This window comes from Lolium rigidum, chromosome 1, assembly GCF_022539505.1.
Source record: "Lolium rigidum isolate FL_2022 chromosome 1, APGP_CSIRO_Lrig_0.1, whole genome shotgun sequence".
Taxonomy (NCBI): Eukaryota; Viridiplantae; Streptophyta; class Magnoliopsida; order Poales; family Poaceae; genus Lolium; species Lolium rigidum.
In genome coordinates this window covers 189,609,815-189,626,017 of record NC_061508.1, presented here as the reverse complement: position 1 = coordinate 189,626,017, position 16,203 = coordinate 189,609,815, and the positions used below count along the sequence as shown (strand labels likewise).

The following is a 16,203-nucleotide window of genomic DNA, read 5'->3' as shown; positions in this document are numbered from 1 at the left end:
GTGAGTGATATACGTTCTCCTGAAGAGAAGTGTGTGAGATATAATATTTGGATATAACATGATTCAAGGCAAAGAGAAATGAAACAGGAATTGCCGGGTTGCATTTTGATAGCCCTTGACATTCCTCAGTCTGAATTTTATCTTGCATACCCAGGCTATGCATTCTTTGTTCCCACCACGGGCAACCCAAAATTATGAAGCTATGCATGACTAATAATACCAAGACATTGGCGAAACAGAGGAAAACCGACCAATCTTCAGGTCAACTTAATCTCAAATTACTTCCTGTGGAGCTCATCAACATCCCTTATGTGGATCGTCACTTATTAAAATGTAAAATGTACAAATCTTGTCAACTGAAATATAGATATGATGTTAAAAGGCCAGAATGTACAAGTCTTCAAATGCTGACAGCACATAGTGATAACATTAGTGCCTGAAAACTTCCCAACTGGTTGCAACATCCTAGAAGCTAGCTTAGTACAGAATATATGTATGCATCACCTCCTCAGCCCAATTAATCTACTTTCTGTGAGTGCATATATCTCAACCTGTATGTTCTCTATATGCAAAGAAAAATAGATCACTACAATAGGATTTAAACATGTTCTCCAGTTTAAGTAAATGTGAAAACCGTTCTTTAAACATATATAGCTTATTTGCACAGGGAATTCAAAGAAATGTGATGGAATGACCATTGTACACCTAATATATAATTGCCCAGTCTTTGTATCAAAGATTGACGACAACACCTCTAGATTTCATATTGAAAAATCTTGCAGAACATAAACAATTAACTATTAGATATACACATGTGTCTTACTGATATAAATGGCATGCACTATGTTAACCAAATTTAGTGAAGGCTGCTATTTTTCTTTATCCTTCCCGGCAGACTTCAGTATCCAGTTTTGTTCCTCTCCTCCTAATTTCAGCCAGAACCTACAGAAATGGACCACATTATTATTGCAGTAGAAAATGACAGAAGGGTAAACATAAATATTGTTTTTGACCAGGTAAACATAAATATTGTTATTTATACTGGCATGACATGGTGTATAACAACGATTATGAACAACTCCAATTGTTCCCATTATATTATCCTCCTGAATATAATTACATTGCCCTTCAAATAATCATGGTTACATTGATCAAGTAAAAGACGCATTCCAAGTCCTTAAAATACCAAGCCAAAAAGGTGCTTGAAATCATCATAAAAAGATGGTCAATTGGCTTTGTGAAGCAAGACAATGGTCCAATGCTTGTCGATGTTTAAACATGTGACATCGAAAAGAAACGCAAATATTAACTCTTTGCAACTCAGCCACACGGTTGAAAAATGTGTAAACAATGAACTTCTAAAATTTGATAAAATGGTTTTATTGAACTCATATAGCACAACAACACACCTTCAACCCAATTGGCCAGTAGAAAGGTATTGCACGACTATATCTGCAGATTTCCATCTATCTTATTATGTAACACTAAATCTAGCACTGAAGAGGAATCAGCCTGTTATATACCAACAAAGGTATACGTTAGCCTTTTGCAAGCAAAACATACAACCAAAGGTGCATACCTGTCTTTGAAGGCTTTTTCAGGTCATCCAAATCTCCATATCCCTTGGAGGTCTCTATGGGACCTGCCAAAAATCTACCACAAATAAATATCTTTGATGACACAAGCTAACTTGACAAATTTCTTCACAATACGGCCATTCATGCCTCTTGCCATAGGAAATAAAATAACCTACACAAGGAACAAAAAGTGTACATAGCTAAGCTTAGAAGTAATGGAATAAACTGGCTCTGCCTTTCGCCTAAGGTTATGCCATGAAGAGAATCATAACTGAGATGTACAATACAGTATGGCAATAATGGTTTTTCTGAAGCACTGGATCAACACCTAAATATTGGTACTTATGTTAATATGATAGATATAGAAAAGGATGAAAAGAAGGTTCCATAGTATCGGATAAAAATCTAACCAGTGGCAAATAAATATAATCTGTAAAAACTTATATCACCCGACACAAGGCGGAAGAGGAGAAGAGGTGTCTGAAAACTCAGCGCTAACACATGTCAACAACACATTAGAATATTTGAGAATGGGCACCAGACTAACCAACAACAGAGAAATATAAACTCTGTGATAGCAAAAGTAAAATATGCAACGTCCCATGGAAAATTTCAGACAGGGGCAATAATTGACAGTACATAGTTGATCATGACATCCTTACCTTAACTTTATGTGGTGTTTCTGATGGCCGTCATCCATGTTGTCGCTGCTCAGTAGCATCAACATATAGTCTCAACTGCATGCGGTGAGGCGAGACAGTGCAAACAGATCTCTGTCAAACCACCCTGCAACCAAAACAAAGCATGAGGGTCTCATATATAATTGAATGAACAGATGAAACCGCTGTCTATTCAACGCTGACAGACAAGAGCATCGTATTCACAACATCACCCGTGCCAGGACGTGCCTCTCGGGGGTTGGACGCGATGTCCTCGTTGGCCGCACCGAGCACTTGATGCATCCCCCGGTTCCAGCGAGCTCAACGGAGTTGGCGTGGCCCAGACCAGACATACCGGCACCAGGGATGCCACTCCTTGATGCCCATCGTGAGCGAAAAAACAACATAGCAGAGCAAATCTAGCCTTAGTTTCATAAACCATATAATATTAAACTAACAAGGTTCAAAAAAAATTAGTAGAAACCTAAATGTATTGCATTAGCCATGTTGATGTACATGCTAAAATTCACTAAATAACTATTCGTCACAAGTAACTTTACCTATGTTTTGTAGCGTGCATAAATTAAAGACAATTTTGCTATTACCCCTTATCAATATTAGTGTGAATCATACGCCTGAATTAATAAACACAAGAAAATGTAAACGTTTGGCATTGCAATTTCATGAACCGGAATTAGATGAACAAATGAGAAAGAAATCTTAAAGCAAAAAAAAAGGAATAGAGAGGGGAAGAAGATCCAGACGATGCATGGTTCAGAGAGGCTCCCGGGGCACACATCCGGGCCACCATGCCCAAAATTGAATCAAACTCACACAAAAAAAGTTGCATCCCAGATTCATCATGAAAGCCAGCACGCCCAATCAATCAAGCAAGCTAGGGTGTCTCTGTTGGCAATTTGGAAATGTGCAGCAGGAATAGATTGAAATAGATTGCAGGCAACCTGACGGGTTCTCCCACCCCACCTGATTCCCCGCCGAGCTGGCCGCTCCCTGCTCCATGATCCGGACGGTGCCCCAGCACCACCCCTCAACTCCCGCTCGCTCGACCGCGCTGGAGTCTACCGGCGTCGGGAAGGGGTGGAGGAAGAGGAGCTCGTTCACCCAGGGTCTGCCTCGACCAACAACTGACTGGATCACGGTGCGGCGCCTGCTCCTCCTGCGGTGAGGCGTGGCCTGCTCGATGTCGCATGCTCCAGCCGGAGTGCATCGACCAGAATCTGATCCGCCATCGTTCCCCTACATACCGCGCGCTGGTGGAGACCTGTAGCTCATCCACACCGATCAACTGCAGACAGCAACGGCGAAGATCTCGAGCTCTCCTCAACGCAGCAGAAGAGGAGCAGCGGTAGAGGATGCTCCTGCCTCACCCACGGCGCTCCGGGACACTACGCCTACGTCCCAGAGCACCCCGTCGTCCGGGACCTGGTACGGCGCTGCGAAGCAGCCTGGGTCAATCTCGACCATGGTACTGCCGTACTGATGCGGTTGTAGTTGGCAGTGGATGTCTTCCCCTTGTGGTCTTCTATCGGGAAGTCGAACCCGATCTAGGCATGGTGTTGCAGCGAGACCTGGGTGACGTCCACATCTACCAAGAAGGTGAGGCCGGTGGAGTCCGCCATGGCGGAGATGTAATTTGCCACCGCCTCCGCGCGTCGGCTGTTGGAGGTGGGACTGCGGGATCCCGGGATCCCTATCCGGTCCTGTGGATGTGGTTTGCAGCCACAACCGGAGATGTGTGTTGTGGTCGCCTGGCCCCTCCTTCCCGTTATTCCCGCATGGCGGCCACGACCTCGTCGAAGAGGTCAAGCCGCGCACACGCATAGAGTAGGCAGGAACCACGACGGCATGGTATGGCCACCACTCGAATCCGTCCGCTCAGCGGGGAAATAGACGGAAGCCACGTCTGGGCTAGCACGGGGCACCGGCACGGCGGCGGGCCGACGGCAATGGAAGAAGAGTGAGAGGAAAAGGAGAGGTGGGGAGTGGGGATTCGGCCTTCAGGGCACCGCTTTGACCGCATAACGTGTCATTCAGGGCACCGCTTTGACCGCATAACGTGTCACGGCCACGCAACCCCACCACATGACCAACGACCCCACCAGGCACAACAACAGAAAAAGACAAAAAATAGAGCGGCACAACAACCAAAAAATGGTACACGCACCCGAGCTAAATAGGAGAGAAAAAAGTCAGGTACTACTACATGGCAAACGTAAATTCTAATGCTTCACCCAAACCGCACACCAAAGTTTAACAGTAGAGGTGAACCACAATAGTTAACACGTGTTAGCACGTTAAGTGCAGTCAAAATAGGCCCAAAATTCCCAAAAAAATCGAAGTCGTTCATCTTTAATATAGTAGTATTAAGATGGGCTCAATAATTTCAATGATGCACTCCCAAGAAATAAGAGTTGAGGCAAAAGAGAGCATCAAGAAGCAAATTCAAAACACATTTAAGTCTAACCCACTTCCTATGCAAAGAAATCTTGTACACAAATGAATTCATGAAGAACATAGTGACAAGCATAAGAGGATAAAACACGAGTAGCTTCAAGATTCTCGACATAAAGAGGGGAAACTTAATATTATTAAGATGCCTATAACCATGTTTCCCTCTCTCATAATAACTTTCAGTAACATCATTGATGAAATCCACAATATACCCATCTCTTAAAACATTCTTATCATGGTTCATATGCATAGAAGTATCATTAATTTTGGCATAAGAAGAATTCTTCTCATTAATAGTAATTGGAGCAGGATTATTATCAAGAATTTGAACATGGTAAACAAGTTGCATATTAAGGGAATTGTTTTTGGAAATCCAATCATAACTATGACAAGTTTCATAAGGATAGTTATAACTTATATCATAGCATTCTTTATAATAATCATCAAAGGTCGGAGGCATAATGTCGTCATAAGAAATAGAATAGTTATCTTTCACAGTAGGTTCATCCGTGACCATACCATCGTTGTTGCAAGAAGGCGATGTATCAAACACATAATGATCAGTAGCAAAAGGATTTTCAAACACCTCTTCCCCAAGCTTAGAGTTTTCTATATCATTATGGGAGGAAGCATGAATAGCACTGATACTATGGCAATTATTATCATCATCATTTTCAGAATTAGTTTCCCGTGAGATTTGCAATATCAAAAGTAGTGTGCTCTTTCAAATCATGATCACTAATGTAGGTAAAGGGCATAGGAAGATCATTGTACTCAGATTCATTATCATAATAATCATTAGGAGCAACATACTCACGGTTACCTATCGTTATCTCATTCACGCGGGGATATGCCGTTACCTCTTTCTCTTTATTCTCCTTCTTCTTCTTCTTCTTCTTCTTCTTCTTCTTCGTTCCCTTCTTCTTCTTCTTCTCTTCCTTCTCCTCGTTCCCTTCTTTAGGAGGAAGAGACTTGAAGGGTGGCTTGTCCGCATAACCTGATTTACTTTCGAAACAATAGAAGAAACTTGGGAGGATTCCTCTTTTTCATTAATTAGTTCAAAACACACAATGGTCCTATCATATTTTGGCAAGGTGTCATCTTCTAAAATATTTTGTATGTAAGTATTTGTATGGCTATTATCAATGCAATAAGAAAAACACCCATGCAGGACATCATCAATATAAAGATCACTCATATGTAACAAAGAGATTTTTCTTGATAGCTCTTCACACCACAAAAATAAAGTAAGTTCATCATGCTGATTAGGAGTAATTTCATCATCACAATACAAATTTGTAGCACTCATGGGGTTCAAATTATCATTGGAGGAGCATTGAAAATTAAAATGACCAACTCCATGGCAAAGTTCACAAATAAAAGGATAGAGGGCACAAACTTTTTTACCAAGATCATCTAGAGCCCTAAACCACTTTCTAGTTTTTTCATTAATATGATGGATGCAATATTCATCTTTGATTTGATTAATTCCACAAGGTCTATGCATTCCACAAAAATTAACATGCTTATAGGAAATAGCATTCTTAGGAGTTTGAGCATGCTTATTGCAATCATTAATAACAGCTTTCATCCTTTATGCAAGTGTCTTTAAAAGGTTCATGATACTTATCAAAATTCTTCCTAGGCAATTCAAAATGAGAGGCAAAAGCTTTATAAAGATTTGCAACAACTCGAGAGTCAAGACCATAAGTAGCACTCATACTTCGAATTTTATCGGCATCCATAAAAGTTTCAATGCATTCATAATCATAATTTATACCCGACTCCTTACCTTTGTTGTTCTCCCATCCTTCGGTGTTCTCCTGAATCCGATCAAGAAGGTCCCTTTTAAACTCTTCTTCATTGCGTGTAAATGATCCGTAACAAGTAGTATCCAACAAGGTTTTATCTTGAAAAGAAAGTCTTGCATAGAAATTATCAATGATGATATTACCGGGAAGCTCATGATTGGGGCATTTGAGCATTAAAGACTTCAATCTCCCCATGCTTGGGCAATACTCTCTCCATCATGAGGCCAGAAATTATATATGCGGTTCCGGTCTTTGTGGATTTCACTTGGAGGATAGAATTTGGAGTAAAATAGAGGCGCAATATCCTTCCAATCAAGAGAATGCCCATCCTTTAGCAGTTTGTACCAATGCGCCGCTTTACCAGACAGCGACATAGAGAATAGTTTCTTTTTCACTTCATCCATAGAGATACCTGCACACTTGAATAACCCGCATAATTCATGCAAAACCAGTAAATGATCTCCAGGATGGACAGTTCCATCCCCCTCATAGCGGTTATCCATAACACGTTCAATAATTTTCATAGGTATTTTATACGAAATACTTTTAGCAGGTAAATTTAAAATATCAGAAGCATCATTAGAGTTATCGCATATGGGAGATAAAGCATTATCAGGGCAAAATATTTCTTCCAAAGCTGAGGAGCAAAAAAGATTATTTTTATATAAACTAGCTTCCCCAAGCTTAGACTTTCCATAGCATTAGCACTAATCGCATTCATACTAATAACATTGCTACTATCATGCAAATAAGGTCCCATAGGTTTTTTGATTTTCGCATCAAACAATTCATATCTTAACTCGGGAAATAAATTAAAAAGCTCATTGTTGTTTTCCATTATGCCTAACTAGTGAAAATAAAAACAAGAAACAAAAAGATGCAATTGCAGGATCTAAAGGAAATAGCTTCGAGCACACACGCAACGGCAACAGAAAAGTACTTAGTTACCTGGGACCGGAGTATGAGTGCCTTTTACCTTTCCTCCCCGGCAACGGCGCCAGAAAAGTGCTTCGTTGCCGGGATCCGGTGTGTGAGTGCCGTTTACCTTTCCTCCCGAGCAACGGCGCCGTAAAAGTGCTTGATGTCTACGGGTGCTTCTATTCTTGTAGACGGTGTTGGGCCTCCAAGAGCAGAGGTTTGTAGAACAACAGACAAGTTTCCCTTAAGTGGATCACCCAAGGTTTATTGAACTCGTGGAGGAAGAGGTCAAAGATATCCCTCTCAAGCAACCCCGCGATCACAATGCAAGAAGTCTCTTGTGTCCCCAATACACCTAATACACTTGTCAGATGTATAGGTGCACTAGTTCGGCGAAGAGATAGTGAGATGCAAGTAATATGGATGAGTATGAGTGGTAATAGCAATCTGAATAAAATATGGCAGTGAGTAAACATGCAAAAAAAACAGTAAACAAACGGAGATTCGATGCTTGGAAGCAAGGCCTAGGGATCCTGCTTTCACTAGTGGACACTCTCAACAATGATCACATAATAGAACCACTCTACACTCTGTTGTTGGATGATGAACACCACTAATTGTGTAGGGCTACACGAACCCTCAATGCCGGAGTTAACAAGCTCCACAATATTCGATATTCATGTTTAAATAACCTTAGAGTGCAAGATAGATCAACACAATTACACCGAGAACTAACATAGCGTGCACACTGTCACCATCACACTATGAAGGAGGCATAGATCACATCAATACTATCATAGCAATAGTTAACTTCATAATCTACAAGAGATCACAATCATAACCTACGCCAAGTACTACACGATGCACACACTCGTCACCATTACACCGTGGAGGAGGAATAGAGTACTTTAATAACATCACTAGAGTAGCACATAGATGATATTCCACTAGATCACATAAAGAGAGAGATGAACCACATAGCTACAGCGGAGCCCTCAGCCCCGGGGGTGAATTACTCCCTCCTCATCATGGAGAAAGCGATGGCGGTGAAGATGGCGGTGGAGATGATTCCGGGGGCAATTCCCCGTCCGGGCAGGGTGCTGGAACAGAGACTTCTGTCCCCCGAATTGGAGTTTCGCGATGGCGGCGGCTCTGGAAGGTTTTCTCTGGTTTCGTCGAACGGGGCCGAGGATTTAGGTCAGGGACGACTAAATAGGCGAAGAGGCGGAGTCGGAGGGGCCACGGGGGGCCCACACACTAGGCCCCCCCCTTGGCCGCGCCGCCTTGTGCGGTGGGGCCCCCTGGCTCCCCTCTGGCCCTTCTTCGGTGCTCTGGAAGCTTTCGGGCAAAATAAGATATTGGGCGTTGATTTCGTCCGATTCCGAGAATATTTCCTTTGTAGGATTTCTGAAACCAAAAACAGCAGAAAATAGCAACTGGCCCTTCGGCATCTCGTCAATAGGTTAGTTCCGGAAAACGCATAAAAACGATATAAAGTGTGAACAAAACATGTAGGTATTGTCATAAAACAAGCATGGAACATCAGAAATTATAGCTACGTCGGAGACGTATCATGGCTTCATCCGCTTATCCAATAATTTTGCAAAAAGAGCTGGCAACGGGGTTCCCAGCCCCAATTAATTAACTTTCATTAATAATTCTCTTCACGTGTTTTGCCCTGATTCATCAGTAAGCAACTTAATTTTGCAAATAGACACTCCTTCATGGTATGTGAATGTTGGAAGGCACCCGAGGATTCAGTTAGCCATGGCTTTTGTAAGCAAAAGGTTGGGAGGAGTGTCATCCATAAATAAAACTAAAGTACATGTGTAAACAAAAGAGAAGAGGGATGATCTACCTTGCTGGTAGAGATAACGTCCTTCATGGGAGCCGCTCTTTGAAAGTCTGTTTGATGAGGGGTTAGAGTGCCCACTACCATTCGTTGACAACAACAAACACCTCTCAAAACTTTACTTTTATGCTCTCTATATGATTTCAAAACCTAAAAAGCTCTAGCACATGATTTAATCCCTGCTTCCCTCTGCGAAGGGCCTTTCTTTTACTTTATGTTGAGTCAGTTTACCTACTCCTTCCATCTTAGAAGCAAACACTTGTGTCAACTGTGCATTGATTCTTACATACTTGCTTATTGCACTTATTATTCTACTTTGTGTTGACAATTATCCATGAGATATGCATGTTGAAAGTTGAAAGCAACTGTTGAAACTTATATCTCCCTTTGTTTGCTTCGATGCTTTTACTTTGAATCTATTGCTTTATGAGTTAACTCTTATGCAAGACTTTTGATGCTTGTCTTGAAAGTACTATTCATGAAAAGTTTTGCTATATGTTATCTATTTGTTAGCAACTATAGATCATTGCCTTGAGTCACTGCATTCATCTCATATGCTTTGCAATAGTATGATCAAGATTATGTAAGTAGCATGTCACTACAGAAATTATTCTTTTTATCGTTTATCTACTCGAGGGCGAGTAGGAACTAAGCATGACTACAACATATTTGACATTCTATGACGCTCATTCCATGACGATACAGTCAAAAAACGTCACAGTTTGTGAAAAATTGACTATTCCCTGACGTTTTTTCACTGTATCGTCACAGAATGAGCGTCATAGAATGTCACATCTGTTGTAGTGATGGGGATGCTTGATACGTCTCCAACGTATCTATATTTTCTGATGTTCCATGCTAGTTTTATGACAATACCTACATGTTTTGCTCACACTTCACTACAAGAAAAGTTCTGATAGACAACGTCTCAAAATCGTCCGCTAAGGGGTATTTTTCGTCGCCCATGGGCCTAACCCGACGATATGGGTTCTGTTGTGGAAACCGCGTCAGGCAAAGTCCAACGACGTTTTTTTCGGTCCGTCGCGCTTGGGCGCCCTTCCGCCACGGAAAATCGGACCGTTGCGCAAGTGTTTCCGGAAGCCCGTTGACCGCCGACGTCATGCAACCGACACGTGGCGTACGCCGTTAACCGGCGGCTAACGGCGTTAACCTGCCGAAACCCCGTGGTAGATGGTAGGCCCACACGAGGCCTCGCCACGTCTTAAGCGGGCCGGCCAGCCGGCATAGTTTGACCAGGTCAACTATATAGCCGGGCCGGCCCATTAGTTACGTGGGCCGGCCTAACCTCTAAGGTTGATCGGTCAAAACTTAAATGGGCCGGCCCATTTAACATGTGGGGTCCACCTTACGACTATCGGGCCGGCCCAAGAAGCAAGTGGGCCGGCCGAAACACAGTGGGTCCCACTTTCCCGTTAAAGGGCCGGCCCATTTAGTGTGTGGGGTCCACCGTGTAGCAAGTGGGCCGGCCCAAAAACACAGTGGGTCCCACTTTCCAGCTAAAGGGTCGACCCATTTAGTATGTGGGGTCCACCATATAGCAAGTGGGCCGGCCCAACAAGATAGTGGGCCGGCCAAAAACACAGGTGGGTCCCACTTTCCCGTTAAAGGGCCGGCCCATTTGGTGTGTGGGGTCCACCATATAGCAAGTGGGCCGCCCAACAAGATAGTGGCCCGGCCAAAAGCACAAGTGGGTCCCACCTTCCTCGTTAAAAGGCCGGCCCATTTAGTATGTGGGGTCCACCATATAGCAAGTGGGCCGCCCAACAAGATAGTGGGCCGGCCAAAACCCATGTGGGTCCCACCTTCCGTTAAAGGGCCGCCCATTTAGTATGTGGGGTCCACCATATAGCAAGTGGGCCGGCCCAACAAGATAGCGGGCCGGCCAAAAGCACATGTGGGTCCCACCTTCCGTTAAAGGGCCGGCCCATTTACCATGGGGGACCACCATATACCAAATGGGCTGGCCCAACAAGATAGTGGGCCGGCCCAATAAGCATGTGGATCCCACCATCGTGTAACCGGGCCGCCCACTAAAGAAGTGGGCCGGCCCAAAATGAAAGTGGGTCCCACACTATCGTAAGTGGGCCGACCCAATCTGTTGTAGTGCCCTACTTGTTTGACTAGTCAACATGCATTAAATTTCATGAGCCTAAAATCCGATATCAATGATACACACAATTACATACACAAATAAAAAAAGTAGGAAAATTACAAGGCAATTCATGTGCCCAAATAAAAAAATTACATAGAATCATTGAGGACTTCTATTAGCATCATCAATAACACGTTGACATTTGGCAATCGCTTTGATTGAATCTTGTGTACTCTTTGTCAACGTATCGCCTACGGATCTTAAAGCAAGCAATACCATGTCTTTTATAAAGTACAGCCTTGAGATATTTACTCGTTTGATGAAAGCAAAGGTCTAGGTTGACTGGCTATGAGAAGATGCATCGAAGAAATATCAGAAGTTTTTGTGGGCCTCACTTCTAATGAAGATTGCTTCATCAAAACTGCATTCTGATAATAATGCAAAAAGAGTTAAACGATGAACTATGCAAACATTTATTATGCAATGTAGATATAAGATAATAACCAGTTGCATAAATAAGACAATGTATGGAACTTGTACTAAGCACAAACTTACATCATAATGTTGCACAGGGTCGCTACAGATCCTTTTTTGGCGACTATCTTCTAATGATGACTGCTTCATTAAAACTGCATTCCGGTAACATTGCAAACATAGTTACAACAATTAACTATTCAAACATGTATTACGCAATGTAGAGATCAGATAACAAAGATGTAGCGTAAATAAGCACAAGATAAGATAAGATGCATGTACTAAGCACATACCGGCTCGCCGCGAGTCCTTCTCTTGCGTGCACTAGTCGTGGTCAACATGCCTCGTCATTTTAGGTTCAGCCATCAAGTGAAATGCTAATCCTCCCGCTCCATTGTCCTTAATCCGTGTTTAGATATCACATTTAAGACCAAGTCACCGGTTTCAAATAACAAAAAACTTGAGCCGCCAAATGAATAAGCCAATATTTACCGTGATATCGATTAAAACCAACTAGATGTTGCTTTGCATGAGATACGAATTTCGTACATTCGTATTTAGAGTAGGGTAATGCCAAGGTTTTCCACATAAAGTAAACCGGCATTAAGAATGACCAAATGTCGAGTTCAAATCACCTTCGTCAGCTTCTCCAAGACAAGCATATCAAATAGGCGTAAACATAGTAAAGCATGAATGGCATTGCTATGGCGAGGTTCCAAGAGTTAATCTCTTGCATAAGGAACAATGCATATAGGTTATAGATAATAACTGAAGTAACTCGCCAAAATTACCAACCAAGAACTCAGATTCCAACCTTCCCTAGCGTCCCCGCCGTTAATGTTGGATGTTCTAATAAGTGGTTCGCATGATCAATCCCTAGGAAAAATAACATTGACAAGTCGGCCTATGATAATACAAAGACCAGACATGCACGCAAAGAATAACTATATAAGCTAAAGACGAGGTATAATAGAAAGCAGATTGGAAATGCACATAGCATGATTATAAAAGCAAGCAGTGAGAATAGCAGACACGAGAAAACAAACTAGCAAACTAGCGGTGAGCTAATGACGTGGTATAAGAACAAGCAGATTGGAAATGCCCATAGCATGACTATAAAAGCAAGTGCGACAATAGCATGCAAGACAAAAAAAGTTGGCAAGCAAATGAATGGGTATAAGGCTATAAATATGTGGATGCACACAGTGTCGAGTAGAATGAACAGGATGGTAGCGACCGGATAATGCTTTTGTACCTGCATAATATTTAAACAAACTTCATGCGAAGCAACACATCAAGAAAGTTAACGGCATATGAGATCTGCAAATAACTACACAAAACATGGCTAAAGAAACACCGCGATCTAACGGGCCAGCCTACTAACCAAGCCGCGGCGGGGTGGACGGGGGCGGCAACTTGCATTCCAAGGCGCGGCGAACGCGGGAGACGATGAATCGACCCTCGTTTCAGTAGAAGCGGGCGTTAGTGAAGCAGATCCGGTTGGCCGGCAAGGGATTCGGTGAAGTTGATACAGCCGCCGCGCCGAGGTAGCTCGGTGGCGAGGTCGGCGGTGAAGCGGCATCCGCTCGGTGGCGAAGTCGGCGGTGAAGCAGCATCCGTCGGTGGCGAGGTCGGCGGTGAAGCAGCATCCGTCGGTGACGAGGGCGGCGGGGGAGCGGATCGGTGGGTGGACAGCCAACACGATCAAGGCTACGCTCGTGGAGGAGTATGCCGGCGGCGAAGCGCATCTAGTAGTGTAGAGAGTCGCAGCTTTGGCGTGTGAGAGTATTTTTGAGCTAATGGGGCGAATGGTTGGTGGGTGGGTGTGGGCCCGTGGGGAGGGTTCGGGATCTAGGCAAGATATTTCATTGTTACCGAATGAGCCCTCCATGGTCGGTGGGTTGTAGCTTCCGGACCAGGGTTAAAAGGGTAAAACCGGTCACGGGATTTTCGAATGGATGCGGCGGGATGATTTGGCGCGCGGCCGAAATTTTCAGTTTCAAGCTACGAGCAGAACGACAAAAATAATGTTCTTCCCCAGGGAGCTCTCATTTCTTCCTCTTCTCTTTCTCCCTCGAGTCTTTCCCACTCCCCCGGCTCCTCTCCCCCTTCTCTCCGGCGGCCTCGCCGGCGGAGACGAGGCCGACTTCTCTCTGTATATTGTACACCCTCCGAACTAAATTAATTGATTCAACTTTCCTTAGACGTGTATGTATCTAGAGTAAAAACATGTGTGGATACATCCATATTTAGATAAGCAAAGTTGAGTCGGCCTAATTTGGATCCGAGGGAGTTAGTGTTGTTGTAAGCTTAGATCCAGGTGTTTCCCATGAGCGGAATGGCGCAATGGAGTCGGGGATCTCGTCATCGGCTTCGGATCCGGCCTCGTGGTGAATCCGGCGGATCTTGCCGGCCAAACCCCGATCCGGTGCCATCAATGTGATGGCGCTAATCGGTGAGGCTTGCTTTGGTCGGCGCTTCGGATCCGGCCAATGGGGAAGTCAAGTCGCTAAAGTTCACAAGCTCGGGGCATACGACGGCGTCATCCGTCTTGCCCGTGCACATCTTGGCCTTCGCCGGCCCTTCTCGCAGCCAATATGCCGTTGCCGAGGCATTTCTTCTCCTTCGTCCCGGCGACTACCGGCGACACCGTCCCAAGTGGTGCGTCCCCGGCGACGGAGTTGCCGGAAAGGATGCGGAGCGAGATCTCGATGTGCGGTCGAGAAGGACTCGATTGATTTTCTTCTATATGTTTTGGGGTCCTTTTGTAAAGTTGCAGGTTCTATTAGTTATTGTCTAGTACTTTTGGTCCTCTATGTAATTTTTTGGACTAGTTTCCATTGGCACTGATAAACTTGAATTTTGACAAGTTCACAGTGGAAAAAATTCCTTTGCACGTATGGCCTATCATGTATAAACATTCTTGAGATTTAAACTATATGTAATGTGCCATGCATTAACCCTAAACCATATATATGTAACTAACCCTAGCTGATCAAACCCTACTTAATTAAAACAAATAACCCTAAACTATACGCATGCACTTTATGCGCAAAGGCGCGGGTGCCTCTAATAATGTGTGTGCGCACTCGATCGATGATCCCTAAACCTTATACAACCCCGAAACCCTAATCCCTAATCCCTAAACCCTAAACACCCTAAACACTAAACCCTATACCCTAAACCCTAACCCTAACCCTAAACCCTAATTAAACCCTATATATAGGCCAACGACACTTAATTGTGCATCAAGCATGCCGTGGGTGCCTCGCGGTCCTCTAATTAAATTAAATGTGCCATGCATTAACCCTAAACCATATATATGTAACTAACCATAGCTAATCAACCCTACTTAATGAAAACACATAACCCTAAAGTATACTAGCTATAACCCGATCTAATAAAAACATGCTCTATATATAGCAGCTAGCTAGCAAACCTTAGATTAACACCAATTAATATATACATGGCCTATATCGATCATGTTGTATAACATATCCCTGAGATTCATTAATTAATTAATTATATAATTATCGTGATAAATTAATTAACTCTAATTTTGACAAGTTCTCTCGAATGAAAACACATTTGATTAAGTTGCCTCATAATATATATATATAATTAGTGTGCATGCATGTCCTACCATGCATTCGTGCATATGTTTTAATGTATATTTGAACATATTCTTGGGGATTTCAATCTCTCTCTCTCGATCATCTATATATCGTTGGTGGCCAAAAAACACACACATATATGCATGCAATTTATGCGTAAAGGCGCGGTGCCTCTAATAATGTGTGTGCGCACTCGATCGATGATCCCTAAACCTTAAACAACCCTAAAACCGTAAATATATAATCCCTAATCCCTAAACCTAAACACCCTAAACACTAAACCCTAAACCCGGCCTAGACCCTAACCCTAACCCTAACCCTAAACCCTAGCTAACCCTAAACCCTAATTAAACCCTATGTATAGGCCAACGACACTTAATTGTGCATCGAGCAGACCAGGGGTGCCTCTCGCGGTCCTCTAATTAAATTAAATGTGCCATGCATTAACCCTAAACCATATATATGTAACTAATTAACCCTAGCTAATCAACCCTACTTAATTAAAACACATAACCCTAAACTATACTAGCTAGCTATAACCCGATCTAATAAAAACATGCTCTATATATTGCAGACTAGCTAGCAAACCGTAGATTAACACCAATTAAAATATACATGGCCTATATCGATCATGTTGTATAACATATCCCCGAGATTCATTAATTAATTATATAATTATCGTGATAAATTAATTAACTTGAATTTTGACAAGT

General features: G+C 43.0%; 1 long non-coding RNA gene across 1 annotated transcript; it reads right to left on the bottom strand.

The window, feature by feature from the left end:
- Nucleotides 1–452: 452 nt before the first annotated feature.
- On the bottom strand, nt 453–2,436 carry LOC124682859. The gene is made up of 3 exons (XR_006996473.1): nt 2,240–2,436; nt 1,580–1,749; nt 453–942 (listed from the first exon to the last, which is right to left on the bottom strand). It is a non-coding gene; the product is annotated as an uncharacterized LOC124682859 (long non-coding RNA).
- Between the last annotated feature and the right edge of the window lie 13,767 nt (nt 2,437–16,203).